Source organism: Acomys minous (genome assembly GCF_964271855.1).
Source record: "Acomys minous genome assembly, chromosome: 12".
NCBI classification, from domain to species: Eukaryota; Metazoa; Chordata; class Mammalia; order Rodentia; family Muridae; genus Acomys; species Acomys minous.
In genome coordinates, this window is record NC_140493.1 from 23040341 (window position 1) to 23055044 (window position 14704).

Consider the following 14704-nt stretch of genomic DNA (forward strand, 5'->3'; position numbering starts at 1 on the left):
GTATTGTCATGTCAAAGTCATTTGCATATGGTTTGGTAAACCTGCCCAAAGACGGACTGAAACATGACTAACAGTTGGTCATGCAAACTAAACATAACCTGCTGCTGAATTGATCACCACCAGATCTGGTGAGATAGTCATAGATTTTCTAGGTTCTTTCTGCTTCGGGTTTTTTCAGGTCCTTACAAGTTAGATATGGCTCTATGGATACATGGCTCACATAGTCCCCTGAATTGTAAGAATCACATCACTTCTGATATGGTAGATTTCTTTCTTTCTTCCTTTCTTTCTTTTTTATTTATTACTATGTATACAGTGCGCTGCCTGCATGTACACCTGCAGGCCAGAAGAGGGCATCAATTCACATTATAGATGGTTGTGAGCCACCATGTGGTGGCTGGGAATTGAACTCAGGACCTCTGGAGGAGCAGTCAGTGCCCTTAACCTCTGAGCCATCTCTCCAGCCCCTGAGTAGTAGCTTTAAGAGCTAGGTGTTCATCATCTGCCATGGTGACCATCAGGGCCTCTCAGCCTGAACTCTTAAGTGGTGACACTAAATAAGAGGTCTCATTTCTCCTCAGACTAGACAGAGAAGTAACCTTATGGGTAGACCCCCAAAAATCAAAGGACTGTTTGTAATGACAGTATCCATCCCCTGTCTGTTCTGCCCAATATACTTTAAAACAGGACCCATAATCAACTCATGGTGTGTGTGTGTGTGTGTGTGTGTGTGTGTGTGTGTGTGTGTGTATGTGTGTGTGTTATACCTGCAAGTCTGTGAAGGCCAGAGGAAGACATCAGGCACCCTGCTCTGTCATTCTTCACTTTAGTCCCTGGAGACAGGACCTGGACCTGGAGCAAGGCTGGCGACCTGCAATCCCCTAGCCTCTGTCCCTCCCAGTGCTTAGGTTGTAGGAGCGCATGGCCACAGCAGGCTCTTGATGTGGGCTCTGGGTCCTTGCTCATGCTCACAAGTGCTTCCACCCAATGAGTCCTCTCCCCAGGCATCAGCCCATGGTTTTGACCTAATTTTCACAAGCATCATCTTAGTCCTTTCAGGCTACTATAGCAAAACACCTTACACTGAGTGATTCACAAACTCATTGCTGGTGGTGCTGGAGGCTGGGAAGTTCAGGACACCCACAGATGCCATCTCCAGCAGGCCTACTCTGCTTGAATCCTGCCAAACATACAATGGAAAGGCCAAAGCGGGGTAACAGGCTCCCTCAAACCTCACTGCAGTGATAACACGATCATAACCTTGGTGAGTAGAAGCAGAAAGGCTGAGGTTGGAGTAAATTTAAGCCGTTATTTATAAGAAGTGTGCTGGGATCAGCGAAAACACCTTATACACACACACACACACCCAGAGCTATATATAGCCAAACTATTCATTTGGGTTTTTTTTTTTTTTTGAGATAATGTCTTATTCCACAGTCCATGCTGGCTTTGAAGTTATAGCAATCCTCCTGCCTTGGCCTCCCCAAGTGCCAGACTTACAGCAATGCGTCATCGTGCCTATCTCCACTTGCTTTTTTAGCCACCTGGGAGGCAGCAACCTCCTGTGCTGCCTCTGATGTTGCATCATTAGGCCCTCTGAAAGGGCTCTGGGGTGTGGGAAGGGGTGGATCAGTGGGTAAAGGCGCTTGCTCTGCATGGGGATGTGAGGTCAAATCGCTGTGGTCGCACATGCCTGTGCCCCAGCAGCAGTGGGTGGAAGCAGGCAGGTCCTGAGAAATCATTGGCTGGTCAGCTTAGCCCAGAGAACTTAAGGTTTAGCTATGAAGTATCCTCCTGGGGTGGGGAGGGGTCAAGGAAGACACCCAGTGTCCTACTCTGGCCTTAGAAGGCACGCTCAAGGGTATGTGTGCCCACACACTCACAGGCACGCACCACATGTATCACGTACACATAAAACAGACAAGTGAGGGTGGAAAAGGGTCTTTAGCTGGATTTTCCTTGCCTTCTTGGGATCATTTTCATGTGCACAGTGGGCTGAGCTGGGAACACAAAGAAAAGATGGTGGTAGCGGCAGCGGTGGCAACAGTCCTTTAATCTTAACACTCAGAGGCAGAGGCAGGCGGATCTCTGAGTTTGAGGCCAGCCTGATCTACAGAGAGAGTTTCAGGACAGCTTGGGGCTTCACAGAGAAACCCTGTCTAAAAAAGAAAAACAAAAAACAAAAAAACAAAACCCAAAACACACAAAGGCACAGTCACAGCTGTGACACTAATCTCTCCTGGAAGTCCTACATCTCAACACCCTGTGCTGGGGAGCTATGCCACCAGCTGGTGCAGACTGTCGCTACTGCTGATTGCTGGCAAAAGCCAAGGCTTTCACTACCTGCCAAGTGCCACTCAGACAGAGAACCCTGAAACTGAGCATTTGGAGCCTGAGTTTCCTGCATTTGGTAGCTGGAGCCACCAGCCTCTGAGTGTGTCGGCGCAGCCTGTAAGCCTGTGGCACTCAGGAGCCCAGAGCTTCCACTATGCCCTACATCTGAGAACAAAGGGAAGCCGGCCAGATGACTGTCACATGCTGAGCATGTGGGCAAGGGTCTCCTCCGTGGGAAATCCCACCTTTCCTGACCAGGGCCAGGTTTTCCCTTCAGGATGGGAGTGCATGAGACGGCTGCTTCCTTCCTGAGAAGGGCAGAAGGACACAGCCCCAGTTGCCCCTCAGAAGCCACATAATTAGCCTAACCACACACAGCTGCCTCTGGCTCTATCCCTCCCTCCCCCACAACAGTCCTCTTTCACAGAGCTACAGGCTTTTCCACACTGCTTCTCTGCATAAGCAACCCTATTGCCTGCAGAATGGGGCCCCAGCCCCGGCTACTCTAGACCCAAGCTGACCACCATGGTCGGCTCACTACTCACATGCCAGCTTCCAGCAAAGCCCATCCCCAGTCCAGGTAATTTCAAGATGCTGACCTTACCTCTCCTCCATGGCTCCTTTCAACTCGAATGCTCTTACTTCCCTAATGCAGCTGTCAAACTATTTTTAATTAATTAATTTTTATTTATTTTATTATTATTATTATTATTATTATTAGAGACAAGGTTTTTCTATGTAACCTTGGCTATCCTAGACTCACTTTGTAGACCAGGCTGGCTTCAAACTCACAGAGATGCACCTGCCTGTGTGCCACCGCGCCTGGCTAGCTGTCAAATTCTTATGCAATCTTTGAAACCTAATTTAATAATAGGGCCAGTTATTTTTCTTTTTTCTATCAAGGGCCAGCCTAGGAATACTTAAGACTTTTCCAGCCATGTGGCTTGTGTGTGTGTGTGATGTGTGTGTGTGTGTGTGTGTGTGTGTGTGTGTGTATTTTATATATTGTTATGCCCAAAATTTTGAGAGACTCCCCGAACAGACTACCCAAGAGCTGAGTCCAAATGCAATGGCAAGGAAGTCTTTATTGCAGGTTGGAACCCGGGCCACCCCTCCCGTGCACTGGCACAGCAGGTGCAGGGAAGTGGGCTTGAGTCTCAATTGAGAGGGGTTTTTATAGGTTTTAGACAAAGATATGGGTTTTACAGTATATGACTGGATGGCATTTAGACAGAAAAGCTGCAAGCAGGGAGTTACAAGCCTTGGCATTTCGTGGTTGGGTAATAGGTGTAGGGGCAAGTTGGCCTATAGAAAAGATTGGTTGAAGCAGTCACAGGGGTGTTAGGAACTTTGGCTTGGCTTCTCCTAATTGGTTGTTGCTTTATGCCAGACCACCTGCTGGTCAGCTTGACCAGCAGAGAGTATATTTGGACTTTCCTAAGGTGAGCTGATTATGTTGCCAGGGGATTTTTTTTTTTTTTTTTTTTTTTTTTTTTTTTTTTGGTTTTTTGAGACAGGGTTTCTCTGTGTAGCTTTGGCTGTCCTGGACTCGCTTTGTAGACCAGGCTGGCCTCAAACTCACAGTGATCCGCCTGCCTCTGCCTCCTGAGTGCTGGGATTAAAGGCGTGCACCACCATGCCCGGCTGCCAGGGGATATTTTTCTGCTTAGACTAGTTTGTGTTTTTTCTGGAATCTGGATTCAGCCTTGGCCAGATTTGACACAAAATAGAGTTTCTTTTTCAAAATGGAGCTTGTCTGGTCCTTTCAAATACACACACACACACACACACACACACACACACACACAGAAAGAGAGAGAGAGAGAGAGAGAGAGAGAGAGAGAGAGAGAGAGTTACACCTGCATGTACACATGCACACCAGAAGAGGACACAGCTCTCATTATAGATGGTTGTGAGTCACCATGTGGTTGCTGGGAATTGAACTCAGGACCTTTGGAAGATCAGCCTGTGCTCTTAACCTCTGAGTCATCTCTCCAGCCCCCATGTTTAAGGTTTTTTGAGACAAGGTTTCTCTGTGTAATACTCCTGGCTGGACTTCTTTTGTAGACCAGGCTGGCCTCGAACTCACAGCGATCCACCTGCCTCTGCCTCCTGAATACTGGGATTAAAGGCGTGCGCCACCACCGCCCAGCCTGCCATGTGGCTTTTGTCCTGATTCTTTTGCAAAGAACAGACATATGTTAACAATTGGTGTGGCTGCAATCCAGTAAAACTTTGCAGAAACAGGTGACAGTAAGGTGGATGGCATGCCCTCTCTGGCTCACGAGGCACCTCACAGAGCTTCCCGCAGGAAGGATCGGTGCCTTCGAGCTATGCCTTCCTCCACCTCATAACTTTTACCTGATACTAACAGTGATTCTCTTGCTGAGCCGATCAAGTGGGATATGGACGCACTACTGTCTCCCCAGCAGCCTCCTGGCTGCTGCCTTCCCTTTACAGCCCACGCTCTCAGCATAGTTTGTTAAAATATAAATTCCATCAGGCCCCTCCTCTCCTATGAGTCCTCCCATGGTTCCCATGAAAACCAATGTCTTAAGATACTCTCGTAAGTCTTAAGGGTCTGACACCCTCGTGCACGCCTTAATGCATTCCACCCCTGTAGTGGACGTACACGTGGTTTTGTTTTGATCAGTGTGGGAGGGGGAACAGACTTGCGAGAGATCAGGTGATGTTTTATCCACTAGAAGACAAACCACCTCGTGCAGGGGCTTGGTCTTTGCCAGCTGAAACACATCTTAGTACAGACTCTGAGAAGATATATATTATATATATGAGCCCAAAACAGGAGATGGGGGCCTTTTGGATCTTGATATTGCTTGATTGTTACTCTTCTTGGAGATGCTCCTAGATTGACGACCCAGCGAAGGCTTTGAGGCTCCGGGTTCCGCCTGCTGTTCCAGGTTCCAGCAGCAACTTTGGCTGACTTTCTGGTCTGATGAAATCCTGCCGACTATGCCAGGGGAATCGCTCTCGGGAACTGAGTCCGAAAAAGGTCTACTTCTCCTGTTCCCATTAACCTCTTTTCTCTCCTGTCTAGGGTAGGTGGGTTGAAAGGGAGGTGTAAGCATTGAAGAACCCCACATAAAGTAGGTTTGGAAAAGGTTGAAGCCCACCCCCCTCAGCTACTACACCTCCCTTCACTCACTCTGCTCCAGCCACAGCAGTAGCTCTTTGCTTTTCTCGGAAAAAACCCAGGCACAAGTGTTGTGTGTGTGTTTGTATGTGTGTGTGTGTGTGGGGGGGGTGTCTCTGCCTTCACCCTCACTTCATCTGGGGTTAGCCTGGCCCCAGCTCTTCTGTGTCTTTATGCTTTCTTGCTTCTCAGTGAGGTCCTACCGGCCACTCTAAAAGCTTCAGGGTTTGGGGGTGTGGCTTGGGGGAGGGGGCAGAGCACTCCAATGGGCTGGGGGGTGGGTACAGGCTGGAACCCTCCCCTGTCTTTTCCCATAGTACCCCTCACATCTAATATACTAAACACTTTCCTAACCTCCCCTGCCCATTTACATAGAAATATTTCCAATGCAAATGCTAAAATAGCAACGACAGCGTGTGGCCCAGGTTGGTCTGCAATGTTCAATCTTCCTGCCTCCGCCTCCTGAGTATTGGGGCTAAAAGTGGGGACTAAAAGCCAGTCACATCTGGCCAGCCAACTTTTTATTTAAATATAAGGATAGTCAACAGCACAATAAGTGAAGGGCTCATGCCCACAGTACGCTGGAGTTCCATGCTCCTGTGCCAGGAAAAGAGAAGGCTCACAGGAGCTGAGAGGTTGAAGGGACTGGGAGAAACCAAGTAATTAGGCAGGCAATCGCCGGCAGGCACCGCACCGAGGCTTCTGCCAGCACACAGACCAGTACACAGACTGAACAGAGGGAGGGACACAAGCCTAAAAACAAATAGAAACAGGCAGGCTGGAAAATGGCTAATAAGGGCTCTGACCTTAAGGCCATGTTTATACAAAATCACACACGAGGCTCTCTGCCAAGAATAATTATATAACAGATTATATCACCGTTTACTTTTTGAGGTTCCCTGGACATTCACCGTCAGCCATCTTGTGCTGACTCACAGGCCCCACCCACGCACCGTGACCAGCAGCTGCCATGTTTGAGCTGACTCATTCTTGATATGGACGTCACTTCCATGGTGCCTTAAGCATACACCAGCCCTTAGTGCCTGCTGTTCCCAACACGCTCACAGCCCTAGGGCCTACGTTTGGGTCCGCTTGAGGCAGGAGAGCAAGACCAAAAGGAAAACTGAGGCAGAATGTGGAGGAAGTCTCTTGCCGTCTGAGAGTCACCAGTTCCAGAAGAATGAGCAAAGGTTGCGGGGATGTTTGCTATAGTCCTTTTCCTTCCAATAATTTACTTTAAATAAGACTGTTTAATTGTTAAGTCTCAAAGCCTGGGACAAATGCTGAGGTGCCCATTTAACATATCAAAGTGGACCTGGCTACCAGGTTCTCCCAGCATCCCTCAGTCCCTACCTGTTACAAGGTCCTCCTGGGTGGCTTGCCCCACCCTCTACCCTGAACTCTCCAGCCCAGGGGCTGGGCTGCCCTTCTCCGAGAGAATCTTCCCTATATAATCCAGACATTTTGGTTACCCACCCCTATTTTTCACTTTTTGCCCTCTTGGTTGCTGCACCTGACTCTCCCCTCCCCCACCTTCCCCCTCCCCCCTTGCCCCTCCCATTCCTTCTCCTCACATGGTCCAGCTGGTCATGCTCACTCTGGACTCTCCCAGATGTCTCTGCCTCTGCTCTCCCTTTTATCTGCAATAAACCTTCTAGAACCTCCACCATACCTAGGAACAGTCACGTCCTTCCTTTTTATTTCTTTTCTTTTTTTTCATTTAGTAAGAGCAATCGAGGCTTACTGCTTAAGGCTTAAGCCTTAGCCTTAAGGGTACATGACAGAATATGGACTCAAAAAAAAAAAAAAAAAAAAAAAAAAACAACCCTCTTTTGACCTGTGGTTTTATTTTGTGGGATTGCAATCCTGTCCAAGGTTCCTACTGAGCCATCCTACACTTCCACAAATCAAAAAGGGAAACTTCAGTGGGAGCCATGCAAGTGTGAAGACCAGAGTTCAGGTCCCTAGAATCATTTAAAGCTGGTCTGTCACCCCAGCCCTGCTCCACTGTGATTCAAGGAGGAGCCAGAGGCATCTTTGAAAGCTCACAGGCCAGCTAGCCTGTTACACACAGGGGAAAAATAACGAAGTCTTTATATTTTACTTATATATTTTATGTATGAATGCTCTGGCTGCAGGTATTCCTACAAACCAGAAGAGGGCATCAGATCCCATTACAGATGGTTGTGAGGGCCATGTGGTTGCTGGGAATAAAACTCCGGACCCCTGGAAGAACAGCCAATACTCTTAACCATTGAGCTCCCAAAAGAGATTAAAAAAAAAAAAGATTTGTGTTATTTTTAATAGGTTTGTGAGTGAGTGTGTGTGTGTGTGTGTGTGTGTGTGTGTGTGTAGGTATAAGAACTTGAGTGCAGATGCCTGCAGAGGACAAAGGAGTAGAATTCCCCTGGAATTAGCGTTACAGGTAGTCATGAGGGGTCTAACATGGGTGCTGGGAATCAAATTTGGTCCTCTGGAAGTGTAGTTAGCATGTGCCTTTAGCTGCTTAGAGTTTCCAGCCCTTCACCTATGTTCTAAAGGTGAAAACTGAGGATTGACAGCTAAGATCGTCTTCTCATGTGTACATTAGTGCACAAGCACGCCTGCGCAGACACACATGACGACACACAGGAAACATGCTGTATATGCTCAGGTACTCGGGTGCAGCTCTCCCTTGAGAATTACATCCACAGTGTATGTTCACTACCCTTTCTTCTTTCTCTCCTTAGAGATGGGATCTCGATATGTAAATCTAGATGATCTGGAGCTACTATGTAGACCAGGCTGGCCTCGAACTCGGAGATCCGCCTGTCCTTGCCTTCCGAGTGCTGGGATTAAAGGTGTGTGTCACCACCACCTGGCTCTGCTGTCTTGTTGCTAAGTGTGCCCTCTCCCTTATACTTTTGCATAACTGTCCTAAATTTTTTTCCTAGTGAACCCCAACTCTGTTTCATAATAGCTCCTCCTGAATTTTTTTTTCTTGTGGCAAAATCAAAGAATCCTGGCTTTGCTTGAATGCGGGTCTCTAAAAAGCAGTTTTTAGGTTCCTGCCTGTGGTTTCCATGGCACTATCTCCAGGGCCTGCCCCACAGCCACTGCCTTGTTGACAGGAAGCTGATAACCCCAGGGCAACTTGAGCAGACACTTTAAGCGGGCTGCCCCTCACCCCTGCTTATTGCCTGGTGTGATGACCAGTATCTTGTCAGCTTGAGGAGGAAAGAACCTCACCGAGAAATCACCTCCATCAGATTGGCCTGTAGGCAAGTCTGAGGGTTGTTTTTTGTTTTTGTTTTTTGTTTTTTGGATTAATGATTGATGTGGGAAGGCCCAGCTCACTGTGGGTGGTGCCACCCGTGGGCATGGGCCTCTGTTGTGTAAGAAAGCACAATGAGCCAGCGAACAAACCAGTAAGCAGCTTTCCTTCATGGCCTCTGCTTCAGTTCCTGCCCTGGCTTTCCCTGGGTGATGGGCTGTGACCCAAAGAGCTGTAAGCCAAATAAACCCTTTCCTCCCCAAGTTGTTTTTGGTCAGTGTTTTATCACAGGCACAGGAAAACAAGCTAGAATATCTGTGTTTGCTGGCTAGGACTGGGGCGAGGTTGGCTTTATTAGCTGCAGATTCATCGGCACCTAGACCATTGCCCGGCACGTGATGGATGAAAAGACAAGACAGGTCCTGGTTTTGTCTCTCATTGACATGCAACACTGGGAGTCATCTCCTCAGTGTCTCTGTCTACAAAGCGGGGCCGATAACATTACTCCTCAGTGTTGTCATAACCATGGAAATAGTAAGTGTAAGCTTGCCCGGTTAAATATGGTAAATTTCTGTCTGCTTCTCTGAGCAAGGGGACTTGGTCCACTGTGACCTGAGTCTGTGGTGCTTATAGCTGCAGCGCTGAATACAGCCTTTGGGTAGAAGATGCATGTGCACCTGTGTGAGGATGCTTGCAGAGGCCAGAAGAGGGTGCTGGATCCCCTGGAACTGGACCTACAGGTGGTTACCACCGGGTACAGGTGCTGGGAACAGAACTCTGGCGCCCTCACCCTCTGTGCCATCTCTCCAGCCCCAGGGGAACAATACCCTTTGGTTTGTGGTGCTAACTGCTCCCATTCAAGATGCTGCAGAAGATGGGTTAAGCCTCCTTGAGCTGCCTGCCCTTTGCTTTTGTGTTCATTTGCTGCTTTCAATGATCCTATGTTCCCTCTCGGGATGTAGCCTTTCCTTAGCCACAAGTGCCAACACTTCACTTCCTCAGCCCGAGGTCCTGCTGGGGGACTGTTCCCAGGCATGTCCGCATGTCTGAACGCTTCCAGTCCCACTGACCCAGGCTGGTTGCTTGTTGCTGGGTTTCAGATTCGGTTGTGGGGCGGAGTTGCCAAACCTGCCATTCTGAATATAGGTTGGGTGTCTGCTTACAATAGAACTCACCTTAGTAACTTTTATGGTACTGGATGGGATGCCCTCGTTTGTGAGGTTCCTGATAGTCATCACCCTAACATTGTTTTGTGTGTGTGTGTGTGGGGGGGGGTTATGAAGGGCAAAGTATTTTCTTTTTTCTTTTCAGATTTTTGAGACAGGGTCTCTCTGTGTAGCCTTGGGTGTCCTAGATTCACTTTGTAGACCAGCCTGGCCTCGAACTCACAGAGATCCACCTGCTTTTGCCTCCCTGAGCGCTGAGATTAAAGGCGTGCGCCACGATACCCAGCTCATCTTATTTATTCTTCTACTTATATTTTTGAGATAAAGTCTTGCTACACAGCCCAGCCCAGCCTTGAATTTGTGAAACTGTTCCTTTTGCTCTCAAGCAGCAGGATTGCGGGAGTGTGCCAACACCCCTGGCAACCTGTGAGGGCTCTTAACTAAACCTAGAAGGATGGCTGCATGGGCTGTCCAGCACCTGGGCATTAGTTGTTTCCGTGAAGGGAATAAGAAGAGCATCAGCAACTGCATGTTCCATTTGGACAGAGGGCAGCCTAGGAGATCTAGCTGGGCCTCTGGCTCAAGGCTCACTAGAGAAATAAAGGTTCAACCAAATCTGGTGGGGTTGGAGAAGGGGAAGAGACCTGCTCAGTCCGAGGCACATGAGTCACCAAACCCAGTCTCCTGGCTTTTTTCTTTTCTTTTCCTTTCTTTCTTTCTTTCTTTCTTTCTTTTTTTTTTTTTTTTGGCTTTTCGAGACAGGGTCTCTCTATGAAGCCTTGGCTGTCCTGGATTTGTAGACCAGGCTGGCCTCGAACTCACAGCAATCTGCCTGCCTCTGCCTCCTGAGTGCTGGGATTAAAGGCATACGCCATCATGCCCAGCTCCTGGCTTTTTTCTAATGGTCCTCAATATCAGCATTATTAATCTTAACTACCATTTATTGAAACCTCACTCAACCCCAGGGTTCAGTGCCTTTTCAGTGACCATCACCTATCCCCAGATGTGACTATGGCCACTTCTCAGCTTCAGGGATCATTTGACCAAATTCCTACCCAAAATCCTAAGATATCTCCAGACATTTCTTTATTTATTTAGAGACAATGTCAGGTTGAGATCCAACTGAACTAGTTGAGCCTGAGTTTGAACTCCTGACCTTCTAGTCTCCAGCATCCAAGTGTTGGGATTACAAGTGTGCAATTACCACACCCAGAATTTCCTGACGTAGGGCTCAGGATGTTACCACTTAGCTGGGCGTGGTAGCACACACCTTTAATTCCAGCACTCGGGAGGCAGAGGCAGGAGGGTCTCTATGCATTCGTGACCAGTCTGGTCTACAAAGTGAGTCTAGGACAGCCAAGGCTACATAAAGAAACCCTGTTTCAAAACCTCCCCCCCACAAAAAAATTACTACAACATTAACAGTTTGTTTAGGGGCTGGGTAGATAGCTTGTTGAGCAAGCATTATGACCTGAGTTCGAATCCCAGCACCCAAAGAGAAAACTAAATGTGTTTGTAACCTCAAAGCTAGGAAAGAGGAAACATGCCTGGCTCCTTGACCAGCCAGGCTAGTCCAGTGGGTGAGCTCCAAGTTCAGTGAGAAATTCTATCTCAAAAAAAAAAGGGGGGGGTTTAATCCCTTCCCTTTAATCCCAGCACTCGGGAGGCAGAGATCCCTGAGTTCCAGGCCAGCATGGTCTACAGAGAGAAACACTGTCTCAAAGAAGAAAAAAAAAAGTAGCAAGAGATTGGAGAAGGCATCCCATGTCCAATGTTGACCCCTGGCTTACACATGCACACACATGTACAAACATTAAAATTTTTGTTTAGTCTTAATTCAATCTAATGGCAAAGCAGGTTCGCCCTGGTAACGTCCTGTGGCTTTGAGTCGGACATACTCCAGGTTTCAGGAGGTCAGGGCAAGTCAGGGGCATCCTCCTGCCCCTTACCATCATGTCTGCCAAACTGCCATCAGGAGAAGCTTCCGCCCGATAAAGACATGGCCGCCACCAGCCACGCAGGATTGGCTTTAGCCGAAAAACTCGACCGCCTCCTGGCAACAGAAGCGGCCTCCATTGGGCAGTTACAGAAGATGGCGGCGCCGGACCGCGTGCGGGACCCGTGCTTGGGGGCGGGGCCACAGGCGGAGAGCAGTCGGGTCGTCACGTGGTCGGGGCGCGTTTGTTTGCGGAAGTAGGAGGGCCGAGAAGTGCTGAGTAAGCCGAGGTGAGTGACGGCGCGGCTCGGGGCGGGGCCTGATGGCTCACCCCAAACCTTCCGGGTCCCCCTGACTCCTCTGTCGCTTCCTGGACGCCGCTTAGGACCGTCCCGATTCTGAGGCGCGTCCTCCATTGACTCTTGCCTGACCCCCTGAGTGGCCCCCGGCCTTTAATCCTTTGGCGTCCCTAACTCCCACCTGGTGGCCGCATTCTCCTCGGTTGCCTCCCTTGGTTTTCCTAACTCCCTGAATCAACCCTTCTCCCAACCCCGAGTCCCGGCTTTCACCCTGGACTACTCACTAAGTACTCCTAGTTTTCTGCCTCCTTGCCCGATTTCTCTTATGCCAGCTGTTCCCTGCGTCCCTCCCTTCTCACCCCCCCACCCCCACCCCCCAATTCTAACTCCCCGTGTGTGTTCTTCCCAGTCTTTTAGCCTCCAATCCTGGGTTCACCTCCAGCTCCCACAGATGACCTGGAAGCTGGTGACAGGAAGCTTGTGACCCAGGTGACTATGTGACTAGACCAGGGATTGGGTGTGAAATAGGGCACACAAGGGCGCATGGACCCGTGCCTGTATTTTTAATGGGCTACTCACATGATCTCAAACAAATACCAGTCCATCCTCTCGGGTTCCCTCACCTCTTGCTAGGCCAACAGGATTGGGCAGGTTTGGTTTGGCAACATTGAGGCTCCACCCTTGGGCGAGTGCAGTGGTTTGGTTCCAGTCTCTGCCTTCATGTTTCTGGAGCTTGGAGGCCATGTTCTGTTCAAGGGCGCAGTTTTCTTACTGTGCCACATAGGACTGTTAGTTCCTGCCCACTTATGACTGCCATGAGGCTCAATATTTGAATGGGAAGATGTAGCGGACAAAGCTTGGTGACCAGTGTGGCCCTGCACAAGCCCGTGGTGGGTAGGGAAAGGGATGGGTGATAGGGAGACAGGAGCGGAAGTGCATGTCCTTTTGTTCATGTTCTCAGTGTTTATTAATCGCCCCTGACAACTAGGCCCTTCTTGTTTGTGTTAGCTTCACTACTCATTCCTTTTGCATTGGGCAAATATTGACGTAGCTAGCACCTTTTCCATTTAGCACCAGGAAGAGAGGCCAGTGACCTCCCTTGCCAGGGCCATGCTAATAAGCTTGAAGCTAGATTTTCGTGTATAGGATCCCTGATTTATATATTTATTTGTTTATTTTCAAGACAGGGTTTCTCTGTGTCGCCCTGGCTGTCCTGGACTCGCTTTGTAGACCAGGCTAGCCTCGAATTCACAGCGATCCACCTGCCTCTGCTTCCCAAGTGCTGGGATTAAAGGCGTATGCCACCACTGCCTGGCTTCGATTTATTATATTTAAAAAAAATTAGCCGGATATGGGGGTACACGCCTTTAATCCCAGCACTTGGGAGGCAGAGGCAGGTGGATCGCTGTGAGTTTGAGGCCAGCCTGGTCTACAAAGTGAGTCTAGGACAGCCAAGGTTACACAGAGAGACCCTGTCTCCAAAAACTTAAAAAAAAAAAGTTTAGCCAGGTGCGGGCGGTGGAACATGGCTGTAGTCCCAGCACTCGGGAGGCAGAGGCAGGCAGATCTCTGTGAGTTCAAGGCCAGCCTGGTCTACAAAGAGAGTCTAGGACAGCCAGGGCTACGTAGTAACCTTGTTTCAAAAAACACACACACACACACACACACACACACACACACACAGAGAGAGAAACTGAGATTCTTTTATTTTATACATATGAATGTTCTGCCTGCATCTGTGTAAGTACACTCCATGTGTGTCCGATGTCCCCTGGAACTGAAGTTATAGAAGGTGTTAACTGCGAAGTGGGTGCTGGGAACTGGATGGACCCTGGTCCTCCTGGAAAGATGCTCTTACCTCTGAGTCATCTCTCCAGCCCTGAGGACTCCCAGTTACTAAAGCATTGACTTGATTTTTGGAGTTGACAGTGTTACAAGAAGGTCTGTAGTTAGTAGAAATAGAAATTGCACTTTGAATTTTGTTCTTTTTCCTGAGTGAGTGTTATGTGACTTGATCCTGTCCACACTGGACAGTGGCAATGACCTGCTCTCAGGCAGCTATGGGACCCAAGGAAAAATGGCAGATGCCATTCCATGTCCCGTGTGGCTATATCACATCGGTCATAGGGTAGATGCCTTCCCTGCTTTTCTTTCTGTGCCCTGTCGAAAGTCAGGGGATCTGTGCCCTAGTGTGACACCAGCCATGTGACTGTCATGTCGTCCAAGAGTTCCTACTGTTGGCTTAGTGCCCAGGCATTTCCTCTTTCTTCTCTGGGTGACTTTGCTTGTTAAATGTGAGTATTATGGTAGCATGCTTAAGAGGGAGTTTCCTATTCGCCCAGCAAAGTGTTGTCACCAAGGTACAGTGAAAGGAGTTACCGGACCACGGTGCTTGCATATGTGTGTGTTCCTCTGCACTTAAACGCTCTGTCCTCCTGGACAGCGTGCGCAGATATGAAAGCTGTAGGAAGGAAGTCAAGAGTGATAGCAGGCCTCGTGCTCGGAGCCATGGGGGTGAGGTGTGGGCAGGGAGAGGCGTCAGCTGTTCAGGAGGGTGGCAAT

At 48.9% G+C, this 14704-nt stretch overlaps 1 protein-coding gene across 10 annotated transcripts in view; it reads left to right on the forward strand.

Annotated features, from left to right (window-relative positions):
* Window positions 1-11996: 11996 nt before the first annotated feature.
* Window positions 11997-14704, forward strand: part of PLA2G6 (phospholipase A2 group VI) — a 47087-nt gene continuing 44379 nt past the window's right edge. For 3 of the 10 annotated variants that reach the window (XM_084751548.1, XM_084751546.1, XM_084751551.1), the window contains exons 1-2: window positions 12000-12133; window positions 12552-12631. The gene's annotated coding sequence lies outside the window, so the exon portion shown is untranslated. The other 7 variants (XM_084751550.1, XM_084751553.1, XM_084751549.1 and 4 more) reach the window with 5 other exon arrangements.